The sequence below is a fragment of the Ursus americanus genome, chromosome X (assembly GCF_024610735.1).
Source record: "Ursus americanus isolate L20-20 chromosome X, mUrsAme1.1.p, whole genome shotgun sequence".
NCBI classification, from domain to species: Eukaryota; Metazoa; Chordata; class Mammalia; order Carnivora; family Ursidae; genus Ursus; species Ursus americanus.
The window spans coordinates 30,775,991-30,794,264 of NC_142164.1; the positions used below are offsets into that span (position 1 = coordinate 30,775,991).

At 40.3% G+C, this 18,274-nt stretch overlaps 1 protein-coding gene and 1 pseudogene across 5 annotated transcripts in view; one reads left to right on the plus strand and one right to left on the minus strand.

Moving 5' to 3' along the window:
* KLHL13 (kelch like family member 13) overlaps positions 1-18,274 on the plus strand; it is a 192,380-nt gene that overhangs the window by 17,698 nt on the left and 156,408 nt on the right. The gene's annotated exons all lie outside the window — the stretch shown is intronic.
* Positions 14,176-14,583, minus strand: LOC123797247 (large ribosomal subunit protein eL27 pseudogene; annotated as a pseudogene).

Consider the following 18,274-nt stretch of genomic DNA (forward strand, 5'->3'; position numbering starts at 1 on the left):
GCTGGATATGATTTCCAGGTTTTTTTTCTTGTAATTTACATCTACTTTCATACCATTGTTGTCAGAAAAATGCTGGATGTGATTTTAATCTTTAAAATTTATTAAGGCTTGTTTTGTTGGCTAACATGTTATCTGTCTTGGAGAATGTTCCATATCCATTTGAAAAGATTGTGTATTCTGCTGTTTTTGGATGGAATGTTCTCTGTATATCTGTTAAGTCCATCTGGTCTAATGTGTCACTCACTGCCACTCTTCCCTTATTGATTTTCTGTCTGAATTATCATCCATTGATGTACGTGGAGTGTTAAGTCCCTTACTATTATAGTATTACTGTTAATTTCACCTCTTATGTCTGTTCATATGTGCTTTACATATTTCAGTGCTCTTATGTTGGGTACGTATATATTTACAACTGTTATATCTTCTTGTTGGATTGATCTTTTACCATTATGTAATTCCCTCCTTTGTCTCTTGTTACAGTCTTTGTCTTAAAGTGTATTTTGTCTAATCCAAGTATTGCTACCTCAGCTTGTTTTCTGTTCCATTTGCATGGAATATTTTTCTTCATCCCCTTCACTTTCAGTCTGTATGTGTTTTTATGTCTGAATTTTGTTTCTTCCAGGCAGTATATAGATGGGTATTGCTTTTTTATCCATTCAGTCACCCTATGTCTTTTGATTATAGCATTTATTCCATTTACATTTAAAGTAATTGTTGGGGGCCCCTGGCTGGCTCAGTTGGTGTAGTGTGTGAATCTTCACCCTAGGGTTGTAAGTTCAAGCCCCAGGTTGGGTGTAGAGATTACTTAAAAATAAAATCTTTAAAAAAATTAAAATAAAGCTTTTATTATTATTATTTTTAGAGAGAGAGTGCTCATGAGTGAGGGGAAGGGAGGAGCAGAGGGAGAGGGAGAGAGAGAATCCCAAGAAAGCTCCATGCCCACTGCAGAGCCCGATGTGGCGCTTGATCTCACAATCCTGAGATCATGACCTGAGCTGAAGTCCAGAGTCAGGCGCTTAACTGACTGAACCCACCAGGTGCTCCATAAAGTATTTATTGATAGGTATGTACTAATTGCCGTTTCGTTATGTTTTTTGGTTGTTTTTGTAGTTCTTCTCCATTGCTTTTCTCTTGCTATCTTCCCTTGTGATTTGGTGATTTTCTCTAGAGTTACATCAGTGTTTTTTTGTGTATCTATTATAGGTTTTTGCCTTGTGGTTCCCGTGAGGTTCCCATATAACATCCTGTGTATAATGGTCAATATTACGTTGATGATCACTTAACTATGAACACGTTCTAAAAGTACTGTAGTGTTACTCCTTCTAACAGCATTTTATGTATATGACATCATATTTTGTATCTTTTCATTTTGCATATCCATCCCTTTAGTGATTTTTGTAAGCATAATTTTACTACTTTTTCTACTCCCTGCTTCCTCCCGTTGTTTGTGGGCTGCTGCTGTGACTGCTGTGGGCTTGCTGATGGGCAGAGCTGCTCCCCTCTTTCTAGGACAGGAGTTGCTTTGGAGCTGTGCTGGTCCTGGCCAGGGCTAATTGTGCCAGGTGTGGTGGGGCTGTTGCCACTTTGAGGGGGAGACCAGTCTTAACTGGGTCTGCCTAACAGATGTGGTGGGATACGGAGTGCTCTGTACTTGTATCTTCCAGAATGGGGGGATTGAGTGGGTTGAGCCTGGGCCGCATGCTACGGCCAAGTGAGTGATGGTATTAAGGCAGATGGAGAGTGTCAGAGCTGGCTCCTGCCAACGTCTTGCCAGCCAGGCTGAAGGAGGCCAAGAAAAATAGCATCCCCCAGCACGTCCATTCCTGGAGAAAACTACGGGTCCCTGTCCCTTCACTACATTCCCTAAAATCAGTCAATTATTAGTCCGTAAATCTCAGTCAGAGTGATATATGATAGTGACCCTTTAAGAGAGGAGTGTCAGTTCCTAAACCCTCTGACTTCCTCAGTGTTAAATCCCACTGGTTTCCAAAGCCAGACATTTTGGGGGAACTGTCTTCCCAGTGCAGGTCCTCAGGGTGGGGTGCCCAGTATGGGGCCTGGTTCCCCCTTTTCCTGGCTGCCCCTTTTCCCCAATCCTGTGGCATCCCTTCCACCTCTGGGTCGAAATGCCAGGTGTTCGTTTCCAGAATACGTCTCTGCCTTTCCCACCCTTCTTTCCTTTCCTTTTCCTTTTCTTTTTTAAAGATTTTTACTTATTTGACGGAGAGAGAGCAGAAGCAGGGTGAACAGGAGAGGGAGAAGCAGACTCCCCGTTGAGCCGGGAGCCCGATGTGGGGCTCGATCCCAGGACCCTGAGATCATGACCTGAGCGGAAGGCAGATGCTTCACCGACTGAGCCACCCGGGCGTGCCCTCCCCCTTCCTACTCTTTTCAGTGAGTCTGTTTCTTTATGTTCTTAGCTGCGGAAGAGCTGTTCTTGCCGTCTTCAGGTCGTTTTCGGAGTGTGTTGCATTTGATGTAGTTGCAGCCTCCGAGTGCCTGTGGGAGGAGGTGAGCTCAGGACCTTCCTGCTCTGCCATCCTCCCCAAGTATGTTTTTTATTTGCTTAAACGGATTCTCTGTTCATCACGTGTGGTGATGGTGTCCTGATCTCACACCTAGTGGGTAGGATGGGATTAGACAAGGTGGCCCTGCTGTCACTGGAAGAAGAAAACTAAGTATACCTTTAGGTTAATTAGGGGGAAGCACATCTTTATCCTAGAGATTAATTGTTCATATCACCTGGAGTTAGGATATGAGATGCTGTGGAGTTAAAAAAAAAAAAAAGGCTTGATTTAGGAGTTTTGGTGTCTGTATTTTGATGCTGCCTTTTTTCGTTGCTAATTTTGTTTATTAAGCCATTAGGATATGGAAAGGGGTCAGCAATCTGATTTAAGACAAGCCAAACTGGTCTGGTTTAAGAGGGCCACTGTGACAAGGAGAAAGTATCACCCATTTAGAAAAGAGGATTTAGAGTAATAGGACTAATCAGTGTCCTATGACTTGAGATATCATTCACTGATATTAAAAAAATGAACCCATTACAATATGCGCAGAGACTTCACAGTGGTTTGATTCTCTGCTTAATTTAGTGCCAGAATTGATGTAGACTCCCTAAGAGTTTAGAATGGCTCTGAAGACTGCCTGTGAGTTAGGTCCACCTACCCGTTTTAAAGATGATTCTGCTTTTCTGCAGGTAAGGGAGACTTGCTGGCTTTAGTTAGCCTTACTGTATAGGGCAACACTCTCTGATGAGAGGAAATGAGTTCTTTCATGTAAATTCATTCAAGAAAAATTAGTGACCACCTTCTGACCCATGTCCTGGGGCTGCGATGGTGAACAAGGGAGAATCCTACTTTTCTCCCCAGAGGCGGTCACAGTTTCCTGTTCATTTTCTTTGTTCTTCTAAAATGCTGCAGAAAGGCCTTGGAAGGCCTAGTGAGTCTCCCTTGGCACTGTGTTTGGGGTCATAACGGGAAGGAGGAAAAGGAAGGTTGGTCTCTGGCTCCATCAAGCCGAAGTGCTGCCCTTAGTTATAAACCCTTGTTTAATTCTTACAAGCCCAAAGTACTTTCTTGGTTGTTACCTGTATCCCTTTCCAGTAACTTAATGGAGATTATAAGATCACAGTTGTGACCATCATCATTTAATTTTCAACCGGAGAAACACAGTTAGTGGAAATACAAGCTGCCAAGGGACTTGTATAGGGATGGGTAATTTCCATGCCATGGGATGACGTGACGGGCACCTAATGGTCCTGCCTGTCTGAAAAATGTTACTTCCCTAAGTACTGAAGTCTTAACGATCTGTCTGACATTTCCACTAGCTGGTTAGATCTGTGGCTTCTGAAGATTTTTATTTGTTAGTTTGGGTTTTGGGTTTTAGTTAGCAGAACCACTTGATTGATTGATTGATTGATTGATGGAGTGGGGAGGGGCAGAGGGAGAGGGAGAGAGCAAATCTTGAGCAGACTCAGTGCCCAGTGCGGAACCTGATGCCGGGCTTGATCTCACGACCCTGAGATCATGACCTGAGCCGAAATCAGGAGTTGGACGCTTAACCAACTTAGCTACCCAGGTGCCCCAGCAGAACCACTTTTTCTTTTTTTAAAGGTTTTTTTGTTTGTTTGTTTTTGATTTATTTGAGAGAGTGAGAGAGAGACAGCCAGAACAAGAATGGGGAGGGGCAGAGGGAGAAGGAGAAGCAAACTCACCGCTGAGCAGGGAGCCAGACTTGGAGCTCAATCCCAGGACCCCGGGATGATGACCCAAGCTGAAGGCAGATGCTTAACTGACTGAGCCACCCAAGTGTTCCCCAACAGAACTACTTTTTAAAAAAAATAGTCCAACCAAGTGAAGGTTGGGTACCTTTGCTGTAGCAGATCAAAATGGGTTTATAGAAAGCCTTGGTGCTGCCTTCTCTAAACTTTATTCGTGAACATGGAATAGTTTACTTGATATGTAATTATTGAAAGATACTGAGAACCTGACCAGGACAGTAGTTTTCAACATGGTGGGCATAGAGAGGGGTGGATATCAACCACAGAAGGCAGCATGGGATGCTGGCAGTCCAGGCTTAGCTGTAATGGGATATCTCCACAGGGCTTCTTGGGCTCCTGTGTATAGCTTGCTGTGTTAGGAATGCTATGAGAGATTCCCGAAGACCTATTATACTTACGCACTTTTACTTAACTAGTTTGAGAACCTTAAAGATCAATTTCCTTAGTTTGAAGGGCATGGGTACTGGTAAATTTAGGTGTAGATCTCTTACTTCCTTTCCTGTGTTATCTTTGTTAATGGAAACTTTTCTGTCAGCTTAAAAAACTGATTTTGAATACTGGAATAATAATTTTAGGACCTTGAATTAACATGAGCCCATTGCTGTACTGTCCTAACCACATTATGCAAGTAATTCATGTTGACAACCCATTTTTGCCTTCTATTCATGTTTACTGCTTAGCATTGTTTTAGCATAATGACATAATGACATTTTTTAAAATTCAAATTCAATTAATTAACATATAATGTATTATTGGTTTCAGAGGTAGAGGTCAGTGATTCATCAGTCTTATGTAACACCCAGTGTTCATTATATCACGTGCCCTCCTTAATGCCCATCACCCAGTTACCGCATCTCCCTATCCCCTCCCCTCCTGCAATCCTCAGTTTGTTTCCTATGATTAAGAGTCCCTTACGGCTTGTCTCCCTCTCTGGTTTCATCTTGTTTTATTTTTTCCTCTCTTCCCCTATGATCCTCTGTTTGAGGGTATTATGCTAAGCAAAAGAGGGTATTATGCTAAGTGAAATAAGTCAGAGAAGGACAATTATCGTATGATCTCACTCATATGTGGAATTTAAGAAACATAATGACATTCTGATAACCTATACGTGCTCACTCAACGTGAAAGACGTGAATTCTAGAACTCCTTATCTCTGTCTATCTATTATGTATTTATTTTTAGAACTCTTTTTTTATTGTCTGGTGTTACTGGTAAGTATGAGCAGTTCTCGAATGTTTCAGATCCAGTTTTAATTTCCGCTGTGTATTTGTGTAGATAGAAGTTATCTGCTGTAACAAACAGAGGCCCCCAAATAGAGTGCCTTAAACAAGCTCGTTCTTTCCCACATCAGGGCTGGATGGCAGCTCCTCCATTATTAGGTACCCAGGCTCGTTCTGTCTTGTTCTGCTGTCCTCCAAAAGCATCCTCCGTGTTGATTTCAGCTGGCTGCTCTCACTGTCGCATTCGTATTCTGACTAAAGGGATGACAGCAGGGGCAGGAGAGAAGACACTCCTTCCGTTTAAGGATCTGACTTAACACACGTGTATACCGCTTGCTCACAGATCCCGCTGGCCCGACCTTGTCCGGTGGTGACACCTGGCTATAAGGGAGGCTGGAAAATGTGGCCCTTAACCACGTGGCCATGTGCCCCGTTAAAATGATGATTACTTTCTTAGAAAGGAAGAGAAGATGCTGGGGGACAACTCACAGTCTCTGTCGTATGCGGTTTCTAATGTACAATTCTATGACTTATCTGGAGATATTATTTTCATAATACTGGGTACCCAGTTGCTTCAGGATTAGAATCCAGACACGTCAGCATGACGGATTTCGGCTCCTGCCCGTCCCTCTAGCTCCTCTCTCACCCCTCCTAAAGTTGCATTCCAAATTGCACCGCCGCAAACGTGCCGTGTTTTCTTAGCCTCACACTTTTGTAGTTGCTACTTTTCCTGGAATGATGACTACTCTTTGTCCTTCAGGGCTTTAGTTGTCACCCGTCCTGGGAACATTTCCTTGAGCCTCCTCTACTTCACAGCTGTTGCCAGTTGTTTTCTCATATATTTATCTAGTATCATTTGTGCCTTTCTTTAGCAATGTTTATTATAATGTATGCTTTTACTTCTCAGTGTCTCCCACTGCATTGTGAGTCCCTTGAGGGCAAGGGCCAAGTCAGTCACCTCTGTGTTGTCTGCTATGATACCTGACCCCGATTTTTCTTTTTTATAAAGATTTTGTTTATTTGTCAGAGAGAGAGAGTGAGCACACAAGCAGGGAGAGCGGGAGAGGGAGAGGGAGAAGCAGGCTCCCCACCGAGCAGAGAGCCCAATGTGGGGCTCGGTCCCAGGACCCTGGGATCATGACCTGCGCAGAAGGCAGACACTTCACCGACAGAGCCACCCAGGTGTCCTCTGACCCTGATGTTTAACTAATATTTGTTGAGTGAGAAAACGAATGAATGAACATTTAGCTTACTAATTTTGGCTGTTTGATTAAGCTGGCAGCTTTTTGCCATTTGGAAATTGCCATACTTAGAATATTATCCAGTAGCCAGGACTGGGTAAGTTTATAATAGGCATTGGTAAACTCAAATAGACAGTTTGAAATATTTATCAGATAACTAAAGCATACACATTACAGGGGATACAAGAAACATGTGTAAAATTTTAGGGCAAAGAGGAGCCCTAGGTATCATTTCATCCAACCCTACTGATTTTAAAAAGGTATATAATATAATGGAGAGGAAAAAGTTAAATCACTTGCTCAAGGGCCTCTGTGTATAAGGAGCTTGTAATGTCATTGGATAGATGATATGTACAGACATGAAAAAGGTGATTGAGAAAAAAGTGCCCAAGCAGCAGAGAAGCCTGGACTAGTCAAAGTAGGTTCAACCACAGACCTAGTTTTTGAGGTGAGTCTTGATGGCTGGGAAGGATTTTGATATGAGAAGATATTCCAGGTGTAGGGAATGTGTTAATAAAAGTGCACATATAAGAGGAGCCTGGGTGGCTCAGTCGGTTAAGTGTCTGACTCTTGATTTTGGCTCAGGTCATGGTCTCAGGGTCGTGAGATCGAGTCCTGCATAGGCCTCTGTGCTGGGCATGGAGCCTGCTTAAGATTCTCTCACTCCCTCTCCTTCTCCCCCTCCCCCCCTTAAAAAAAAGTGCACATGAAAGGATGTACAGGTGACTGTTGGGATCTGTTCCGTTAAATGGTATTTAGTAATAAGAGAGAAAGGAGAAAAATAGGGTCAGAAAATGGAGGGACATCAATCATGCTGCAGAGGGAAACCACTGGCACTTTTTGAGTTAGGTGACTGATAGAATGAGAGTGATTTTTGCATGTTTAATTTGACTGGCAGGTGGACTGGGTTGAAGGCTAAATGGGTCATGAAACTGGCATATTGTCTAATCTGCTGATTAAAAAATAACTTAATGGATTCTAAAGTTTTTGCTCAGTGGCGAAAACATGAAACACCACGAGTTCCCATGATAATTAACATGGTTCCCATTAAATTAACGTGGAAAAAGTAAGCCCAAGCAGCAAGCTTGTGATATTATAATGTGCATGTATTAGTCATGACGTGACATGCTGGAGATAATTGTATAAACTCTCACGTTATGCCAGTAGACCATACAAATTCCGGAAGTAACTGAGAACATGGTAGCAGCTGCAACATCGGGCCTTGCTGTTTTGCCAGTCCAGCCAATTAACATGAAGCAGCGTGAACCCTCAATACATTTGGAAACCATTTTGTTTAAAAATGTTTTCTTTAGAAACCTAAAATGGAATATTGTATTTTGGTACAAAACAGAAGCAAAGAGGCAACAATAGTTAGAGATATACACTAACTTAAACTTTATCCAAAAATGAAAAACATTTGTAGAGTCAGGGATGAGTGTACTGCTTTAAGGGCAATAAATGTGTGGGTGTGGAGGGACCTGTGGATGGGCTTCATGTAGGCTTTTGAAAGTGTCTAAGTTTATAACTTCAGAAACATGATTGAATACTTAATCATTTCGAAGGTCCTATATTAAAATAGTTTGTTTTATCTTTCTTGTAAGAATTACAGGGAAAAATCCAGTTAAATGAAGGTTCATTTAAGTTGTGTTTATTTGAGCCTAGCATATATGTGAAACATTTTTAGGAAGCTTACCCAAAAAATATTTGTTTCAGATGTTGGACAATTGAAGGTGTCAGTACCTAGTCTATAGTGTTTTTGTACTTCACTATGATTTAAAGTTAACTGTATGTTGCTTTTGAAAATTAAAAGCATTTTAACAAATAGTGTATTTTTTCTCTGACCCCACACCCCCCACTCTGTTAGAAAATTTGGCAAACTTTATTATTTTTTTAAATCTTATTTATTTATTTGAGAGAGAGAGCATGAGAGACAGGAGAGAGCACAAGCAGGGAAGGGGGGAGGAGAGGGGCAGAGGGAGAGGGAGAAGGAGACTCACCGCTTAGCAGGGAGCCCGATGCGGGGCTCCATCCCAGGACCCCGAGGTCATGATCTGGGCCGTAGTCAGGTGCTCAAACAGCGGAGCCACACAGGCACCCCAAATTTGGTAAGCTTTTAGCCCATCATAAACTTCTTATGCCTTTATAAAAACATGAAAATCCATAACAACCAGTTTCAGCATCATACGCTATTGTAAGACTTAACCATCATTGTAGGAAAGTCCTGCTATTGAATGTGCCTTTAAGACATAAAACCAGTTCTCATGATCTCCTAGCTATAATATATCGAAAAACACTTATTTGTTCTGGTTCCCACTGTGATTGAAATCCTAATTAGAATACTTAAAATAATTTGCAGTATGTTATTTAATAGGAATCTTTCAATAGACATCAGCACACGTGTTGTCTATCTATTACATAAAATAGTACTTAATCATTGCGGACTTGAGAATTATAATATAGTAGTGGTTAGGAGTATTAGCTTTAGCCCGACTTAAAATTAGACTGCCACTTCCTACTTGTGTGTTAATAAGCAAGTTACTTAATTTAGTTGAGTCGTGGTTGCCTTGTGAAGAAATAAGGAATTTTATAGGAATCAAATAGGGGTGCCTGGGTGGCTCGGTGGGTTAGGTATGTGACTCTTGATTTTGGCTCTGGTTGTGATCTTGGAGTCATGAGGTCAGTGTGGAGTCTGCTGGAGGTTCTCTCCCTCTCCCTCTGCCTCTCTCCCCGCATGTGCGCGTGCACATGCGCGTGCGCTCTCTCTCTCTCTGATAAGTAAGTAAATCTTTTAAAAAAAGGAATTAAATAAAATAATGCATGTGCGTTCTTAGCATAGTACTTGCAATATTGTAAGATTCAATGAATACTAGCTATTATTATTTTATATAAATAGTATATTTGATTTTCCAAGGAATTTTGGCTGTTTAAATCTTTTCTAGCTATTTTATTTAAAGCAAACATCTATAGAAGAAAAAATATCAAAAGAATGAGCTAAGTGACAACATCAGCAACTTAATAGTTATCAAAGAATAGGGGACATTTTTGTCAGGTAAATTACTTGTTACTGTTGTCAATTATTTGGACAAATAATTAAAGAAAATGACAAAAATTAACCACCAGGCTTCGAATGACTTTGCCTTAACTCTTACTGATAGGATTTGTTTTAAATTGCCTATTACTTAGGAAATAACCTGATTTTAATTAGACTTTTAAAAAACTTTATTTTGAACTAATTACTGATTCACAGGCACTTGCAAAGATAGTACAGAAAGAAAGCGTGTGCCCTTCTCCTTGTTTTCCCCAATGTAACTATAGTACTTTATCAAAGCCTAAAAAATTGACATTGGTACAATGTGTTTATAATTTTACACCATTTTATCACGTTATATATGCATGTAACCACCTCCACATCGATATATAGAACTATTCCATCTCCATAAACACAATTGAGACAATTCAGGAGAATAAGGGAGGAAAGAAAATCTATTGTGTTTACCCATATTTTTCTTACCATGTTCTTTCTTTCTTCCTGATATTGTAAGATTCCTTATTTTATCATTTCCTTTCAGTTTAGACATCTTCCTTTAGCCTTTCTTGTAGAGTAGGTCTCCTGGCAACAAATTCTTAGTTTTCCTTCATCTGAGAATAAATTGATTTCTCCTTCATTCCTGAAGGATATTTTTGCTGTATATCGGTTTCTGGGTTGACAATTCCTTTCTTCTCGCATTCAGAAAATCTTGTGTGCCCCTTCCTTATGGCCTCCATGGTTTACTGATGAAAAGTCTGTCATGTGAATTGTTTCCCCTTGTAGGCAAGGTGGCACTTCTCTGTCTGTCTCTGATTTCAGGATGTTTTTATTTGTCCAAAGTATGACTATGGTGTGTGTTAAATTGGATTTCTTCAGAGTTACCCAGTTTGGGGTTCACACAGCCTCTTGAATCTGTAGGCTTCTTTCTTTTGCCAAATTTAGGGTGTTTCCAGCCATTATTCCTTTGAGTACTTTTTCAGCTGTGCCCTATTTTTCTCTCCTTCTCAGACTGACGACATGAACATTGAATCTTATGTTATAGTCCCCCAAATCCTAATGTTCTGCTTATTTTTTTCTCTCCCTTTTTTCTAGGCTGGGTAATTAGTATTAGTCTGTCTTCGAGTTCACTGATTATTTTCTTCTGCCCCTTTCATTGTGCTGTTGAGCCTATCTGCTGAGAATTTTATTTCAGTTATTGTATTTTCCAGTTTTAAAAGTTCTATTGGGTGCTTCTTTATGTCTTCTATTTCTTTACTGTGACTTTCTATTTCTTTGCTGAGACTATTTTTCCATTTGTTACGGGCACGTTCACCATTGCTTGTTCACACATTTTTATGATGGCTGCTTTCAAATCTTTGTCACATAATATTAACATCTCTGTCATCTTGAGGTTGACATTTATTTATTTTGTCATTCAGCTTGAGATTCTTTTCATTGTTAGTATGATGAGTGATTTTTTTTGGATGTAGACTTGGACATTTTAAGCATGTCATGAGATTTGGAGTTTTATTGACACTTTCTCTGTTTTAGCCACCTTCTTCTGGCACCACTCTGTCAGGGGTGGGGACAATGGTGACTCATTACTGCCACGTGGGTCTAGATGTCCAGATGCTCCCGTTGGCCTCTGTTGACACTTGAGGGGTCAGTCCTTCATTACCGATGGGTGAGGGTGGGAGTACCGGTTCCCCATTAGGCCTCCAGTGATACCTCCCTTGCTACTTTGGCAGTAATGTTGTTTAAAGATATCTTTACATAGGCAACATTTCTTTAGTTTCTAAGGCAAAGTGCTAATTCTAAGAAGCATGTACCTCACATTCAAGAGTCTGTTATACCTTTGAGAATTTACAGATATTAAACAAATGTGTCTTGAGGTAAGGGCAATAAAAGAGGATGGATGTGGAGATGACAGATTTCACAGAGAATAAAATCTTAGAGTGAGAGTGCGGGACTAGTGTCACACTGAATTTAGTAATGTCATTATAATGCTTAAGTAATGATTAAACTTGCATGTTATTGCAGCATTAGTTAGCTAGCAAACACATAACTCTCCTTAAAATCCTTCAGAGACATATTGGATTGGCGCACATCATTGTTTTACATGTCCTGAAACAATAAATATAGATTGGACGGATTGAAAGACTTTCTGCTTTAGCAATGAATTTCCTCGGTACCTCAGTATCTCACTGTGATTTTACTTTGTCTCTTCTGTTGTTTCCTTCTGAAGGAAGTTAGAGAGCACGGCTCCAAAATAATAGCAGCGGCAAAGCCTTTCTTTGCTCCTGGAATTGAGGTGTTCTGCTGAGGGGCTAGAAGGGGCCATTGATGGCCCCAGAGTCAAAATTTAACTTAGTATAGTGAAATATTCGGAGCTGAATGTGAACATATATATCACCTCTCTCAGTTTAGAGACAATGAACTTAAAGCCCAGAGATGTTGTCAGACCTGGGAGAGGTAACAACTACTTGGAAAGAAATGGCGCCCGAATTCAGACGCTCTGATCCTGGGGCCATTGTGTTTTCCATTAGCTGGTACAGCGAGGGGAAACTGAGACCCGGAGCCTGCCCTCCAAAATTCTAGTGGGGGAGATGGCAAGGACAAAAGTAACTATAGAATGTGGTAGAAAGTTACTGCGTTCATAAAAGATGGTCAGATAAAGTTCGGTGAAATGTAATTCTTCAATCATGTAAAAATATACGTCAATTCAAAAAAATATATACTTCAGTTCTGTCCTATGGATACATAAGGAAAAGGAAAGAAGTCAGAAAGCTTGCTTCCAGCCTCTTTTAGAGAAAAAGATCTTTGAAATTACTGGTTTTTATTTTGAAAATTTATGCTCCTAGAATAAAAACGTAGACTGGTGATGGGTAGTAAGGAGGGCACGTATTGCATGGTGCACTGGGTGTTATACGCAACTAATGAATCATCGAGCTTTACATCAGAAACCAGGGATGTACTGTATGGTGACTAACATAATATAATAAAAAAACATTAAAATAAAAAAAAATTAAAAAAAGGTAGACAGTGGTGCTTGGTTTAGAGTTGTTCCTAATTTATTTAACCCAATGTAAAGTGTTACAGGTACACCTCATTTTATTGTACTTTGCTTTTATTGCATTTCACAGATACTGTGTTTTATAAATTGAGGGTTTGGGGCAACCCTGCATCAGGCAAGTCTGGCGGCACCATTGTTCCAACAACATTTGCTCACTGCATGTCTCCGTGTCATGTTTTGATAATTCTTGCAACATTTCAAAATTTTTCATGATTATTATATTTGTTATGGTGATTTGTGATCAGTGGTCTTTGATGTTACTATTCTGATTATTTTGGAGTGTCGTGAACTGCATCCATATAAGATGGTCAACTTAATTGGTAATGTTGTGTGTGTTCTGACTGCTCCACCGACCACATGCTCCCCAGTCTCCCTCTTCTTGGGCCTCCCTGTTTCCTGAAACACAGCCATATTGAAATTAGGTGAACTAATAACCCTACAATGGCTGGGAAGTGTTCAAATGAAAGGAGTCACACGTCTCACTTTAAATCACAAGGTAGAAATGATGAAGCTTAGTGACGAAGGCATGTCTTAAACCAAGATGGGCTGAAAGCTGGGCGTCTTACACCAAACAGCCTCTTTGTGAATGCAAAAAAAAAAAAAAAAAACAAGTTCTTGAAGGAAATTCAAAGTGCTACTCCAGGGAACACATGAATGACAGGAAAGCAAAACAGCCTACTGCTGATACGGAGGAAGTTTGAGTGGTCTAGACAGAAGATCCAACAAGCCGCCACATTCCCTCAAGGCCAAGCCTAATCTGGAGCAAGGCCTTAACTCTTCAATTCTGTGAAGACTAAGAGAGGTGAGGAAGCCGTTGGAGAAAAACTGGAAGCCAGCAGACGGTGGTTCATGAGGTTTAAGGGAGTAGCCATCTGTAGCACACGAAAGTGCAGGGAAAGCAGCCCGCGCTGATGGAGAAGCTGCCGCCAGTCATCCAGAAGGTCTAGCTAAGATTGGTAATGAAGAGGCTGTGCTAAACCACAGATTTTCAGTGTAGATGAGGCAGCCTTCTATTGGAGGAAGATGCCATCTAGGACTTTCATAGCTGGAGAGGAGAAGTCAGTGCCTGGCTTCAAAGCTGCAGAGGACAGGTCGTTGCTGTAATTATTAGAGGCAACTATAGCCCGTTCCTTTAAGTTGAAGCCAGTGCTCATGGACCATTCCAGAAATCCTTAAGAATTGTGCTAAGTCTACTCTGCCTGTGCTCTCTACAAGGAATGACAAAGGCTGGATGACAGCACAGCACATCAAAGAGCTAGACATCCCAATGTAAGGGAGATTTTCTTTTTGGTGTGTGTGGTGTGTTTTTTGTTTTTTTTTGGGGGGGTATTTTTAATGACTGCAACAAAACTGATCTAAAATTGCAGCTTCTGGAAGAACCATTTATTCTTGTTGGTCTTGTACCTCTCCTCGAACTTGACCTTGGCCTCTCGTGGGGCCTTGCATCGAAGAGCAGTGTCTCTGAAGTCATCCTTGTTGATGACAGTTTTGTCCAAGGGGATATCCATGAGATGGGCATGGGATGATTGTAGTTATAAACATTCACAAAAGACTTGATCTTTGACCTCTTGGCAATTTCTTCTTGCCCATGGCAGTTGTCATTTTGCAGGGATAGCAGCCCATTCCAGCCTCCAGAGCATAGCTGTAGGGACAGTATGAAGTGCCATCATCAGTATTCTTCACGATGACTGCTTTGAGTCAAGAGTACTGTCCAGCCGGGACCAGCACCACCTTCCCGGGTTTCATGAACTTGCCCACGTCGACACCAGCCCTGCAAGCCTACAGCAGAAAGAAGGGAGATTTTCTAATAAAGCGCTTGAATAATGGAATGAGTCATCTCAGGGTACAGGGACTTCTGTCACTGGACGTGATTAAGGAAAGGCTCGCTGACCTCTTGACAGGAATGATAGTTTATGGGAGAATGGAGCATTGTATAGGTGGTGGGGTGTAGAGGGTCTATTACCTTCCCTTTGGACTCTAAGATTTTATTATTTAAATTATTTGAATTGCTGCCTAAGCTTTGGAAACACAAGCATAGTTTAAATATTTTATTTTCCTCACTTGACACAGGAGAAATCCTGTATTTCTTGATTTTTAGAGAACTGAGGTGTCATATCTAACATTAAAAGAATCTATCATTGTGAAGTAACATTCTCATTATTGGGATTATATATTACATTAGGCACCCCTGTATTTCATCAGAGGTGTATACAGGACTAACATTTTAGTCCATGCATCCCTCTTGGGTGGAAGAATTGAAGCAGAACACCAGATGTAGCCTATGTGGGGGAGATTTCCCACTATAACAACATATGAGTGTGTTTTAATTTCTAGTAGTGGTCAATACAGTGATGTCCAGTGTTCCTTCTCAATATAGAGATTTCAGGTGCTTTTGAGTTTATTATAGAGTATCTCATCCACATAGAAAAACACTTGGGAAAAAAAACCCAAAATTATCCGTGAAAAATAAATCTCCTCTCTCGAGTGGCAGACATCATTCGTTTTTTATTTTTGTCTTTATGCTTACGGATGTTTTCTATGCAAATAAAAGTAGGTGCATATATCCTCTTTTAAATAACAACTGAGAACAAATGATAGAAACTGCTCTTTGCCTGCTTTTTAAAAAATGCTTTAATGTATGTTCAGATCTTCCCATGTCAGGACATAAATACCTACTTTATATAATTTTTAACAATTGAGATATAATTCACATACCATAAAACTCACCCATTTCAAGTGCACAATTTAGTCATTTTTTAAAAATTTGTTCGCAAAATTGTGCACCCATTACCACTAATTACAGAACATTTTCATCAAAAGAAACCCTGTATCCATTAGCAGACACTTCACATCTCCCCCTCCCCCCTGTCCTTGGCAATCACTAATCTGCTGTCTCTGTGAATTTATTTATTCTGAACATTCCGTATAAATAGAATCGTACAATATATGGCGGTTTTTTTTTTTTTTTTTTTTTGTCTAGCTTCTTTCACTTAGGACAATGATTTCAAGGTTCCTTTCGGTTCTCTAACATGGATCAGTAGTTAATTCCTCCTGTGACTGAATAACATTTTATTGGATAGATACTACAAAATTTTTTGTATATGCATCCATTGATGGATATTTGGCTCATTTCCACTTTTTGGCTCTTACGAAGAATGCTGCTATGAATGTCCATGTACACATGTTTACGTGGCATGTTACCTTCCTATTTTTATAACTTCATAGTAACCCGCCATGTGGATGTTCCGTAGTTAATCTAAATTGTCTCCTACTCAGGGCATTTGAATTAGGTGTAGACTGGGTAATTAAATCTCTTGCAAACTGTCTTGCACGTCCTTTTCTGTGCAGCTTTGTGAGACAATATTCTAAGCGGTGGAATTACCACATCAAACGATATGTGTAATTTTTCATTTTGATTAATATATTGCCTCATCGCTTCCCGGAGAAGTTTCATCAATTTACGCTCCTGCATATCTGTTTCCCCACAGTGTTTTCTGTTACCTTTTCAATCTCTCCAGCACTTATAACATTCACTTTTATTCCTAATATTTCATGCTGACTCTTCTTGCCAGAAGTTCGGCATGTTATTAGGCTAACTGCCCCTGCCCCCCAACATGCCAACTCTTGATTTTCTTGATTTGTATTATTTTTGTTTTCTGTTTCATTCCTTTGTGCTCTTTATTATTTCTGTACTTTTTGAAATTTTATTACATCGGGTTTTTTCCTAGCTTATTACATTGGATGCCTAGTCTAGGTATTTTTTTTTTTGGCCTTTCTTTTGTAATGTAAGCACTTAAGGTCATAAGGTTTTTTTTTAAAGATTTTATTTATTTATTTGACAGAGCATAAGCAGGGGTAGTGTCAGGCAGGCGGGGAGGGAGAAGCAGGGAGCCTGATGTGGGGCTCCATCCCAGGACCCTGGGATCATGACCTGAGAGGAAGGCAGATGCTTAACCAACTGAGCCACCCAGGCACCCCTATCATAAGCTTTCCTCTAAGCTTTGCTTTAGCTGCACCTCACAAGTTTTGCTGTGTTGTATTTGTTATTCTTCCATTTTAAGCATTTTCTAATTTCTTTTGTGATTTCTTCTTTGACCCTATGTGTAGTTTAGGAGTGTGTCTTGATATCCAAACTTGGATGGTTTTAGTTATCACTTACTGATTTTTAGCATAATTTCGGAGTGAGTATGGAATATACTTTTTTAAAAAAGATTTATTTATTTGAGAGAGAGAGCACACACTAGCGGGAGGGGAGAGGGAGAGTCTCAGGCAGACTCCTTGCTGAGCACAGAACCCATCTTGGGGTTCCATCTCACGACCCTGAGATCAGGGCCTGAGCCGAAACCAAGAGTTGGATGCTTAACTGACTGTGCCACCCAGGGGCCCCTAGAATATACTTTGATTTTCATTTTGATATTTGTTGAGACTTTATGGCCTAGTATGTGGTCCATTTTTGAAAATATTCTGTGTGCTTGTGAAAAGAAGATATTTTCTCCATTTGACGAAATCATGTTCCATGTATACTCAATAGATTAAACTCGATAATTGAATTTAAAGTATGTGTAACCTTACAAGATTGTTTTTGTCTGCTTGTTCTATCAGTTACTGAGGGAGGTGGTTTAAAATATTCCAATCTGTGCATTTTTCAGTTTCTTAGTATGGTTCAGCCATTTTTATTTTATATATGTTTTGAAGCTATGTGTTAATTGCATAAAAGTTTAGAATTATTTTGCCTTCCTTGTAAATTGAAACTTTTATCTAGATGTGGTCAGAAGGAGAAAGGATCCTCCGTCCCTCCTGCTTTTTTCTTCTCCTTTTCCCCCCAATAACATCCTCCCTACACACACCTGGCTGTGGGAATAACAGTAGATTGACTGGAAGTTCAACTCTATCTGTTGGGGAAAGCAACCACATTATTTGTAATTCAATTTCCTCCCAATATGGCGTGGAACCATAGAAAGTCTTAGAAGAATGAAGGAAGTAATTCTGAAGGTTGAGGGAAAGAGTGGAAAACAATGGGTGAAGCTTCTCAACTAATAATATTATGTTGACTCCTTATATCGAGCTTCCCTATATAATTTTTACTTATGTCTACCAGCTGTCAGTACCTATTTGTCTTCCTTGCTGCTAGTTTTCATGTTCGCCCATTTCTCTTCCACCTCCTATGTATTTGTCAGGGAGGTCATCTAATTTCAAAGCTGGGAGGGGCCTTAGAAGATTTTTTTTAGCTGTCTTTTCTCACCCCCAGTACACTTGATAGATGAGGAAGCTCAGCTCCTTTATAGGTGAATTAACATTTTCAGAGTTAGACCTTTTAGCAGAGGGGAGATGAGAAACAAACTCCCCTTTCTGATTCCCTTGTCTTATATTTCCTACTTTTTTCCCACTTGAAGTTCTCATGATAGTCACAGACCTAGCCACCGGCTGAATTACTGGAATGTTCTACCTATATAA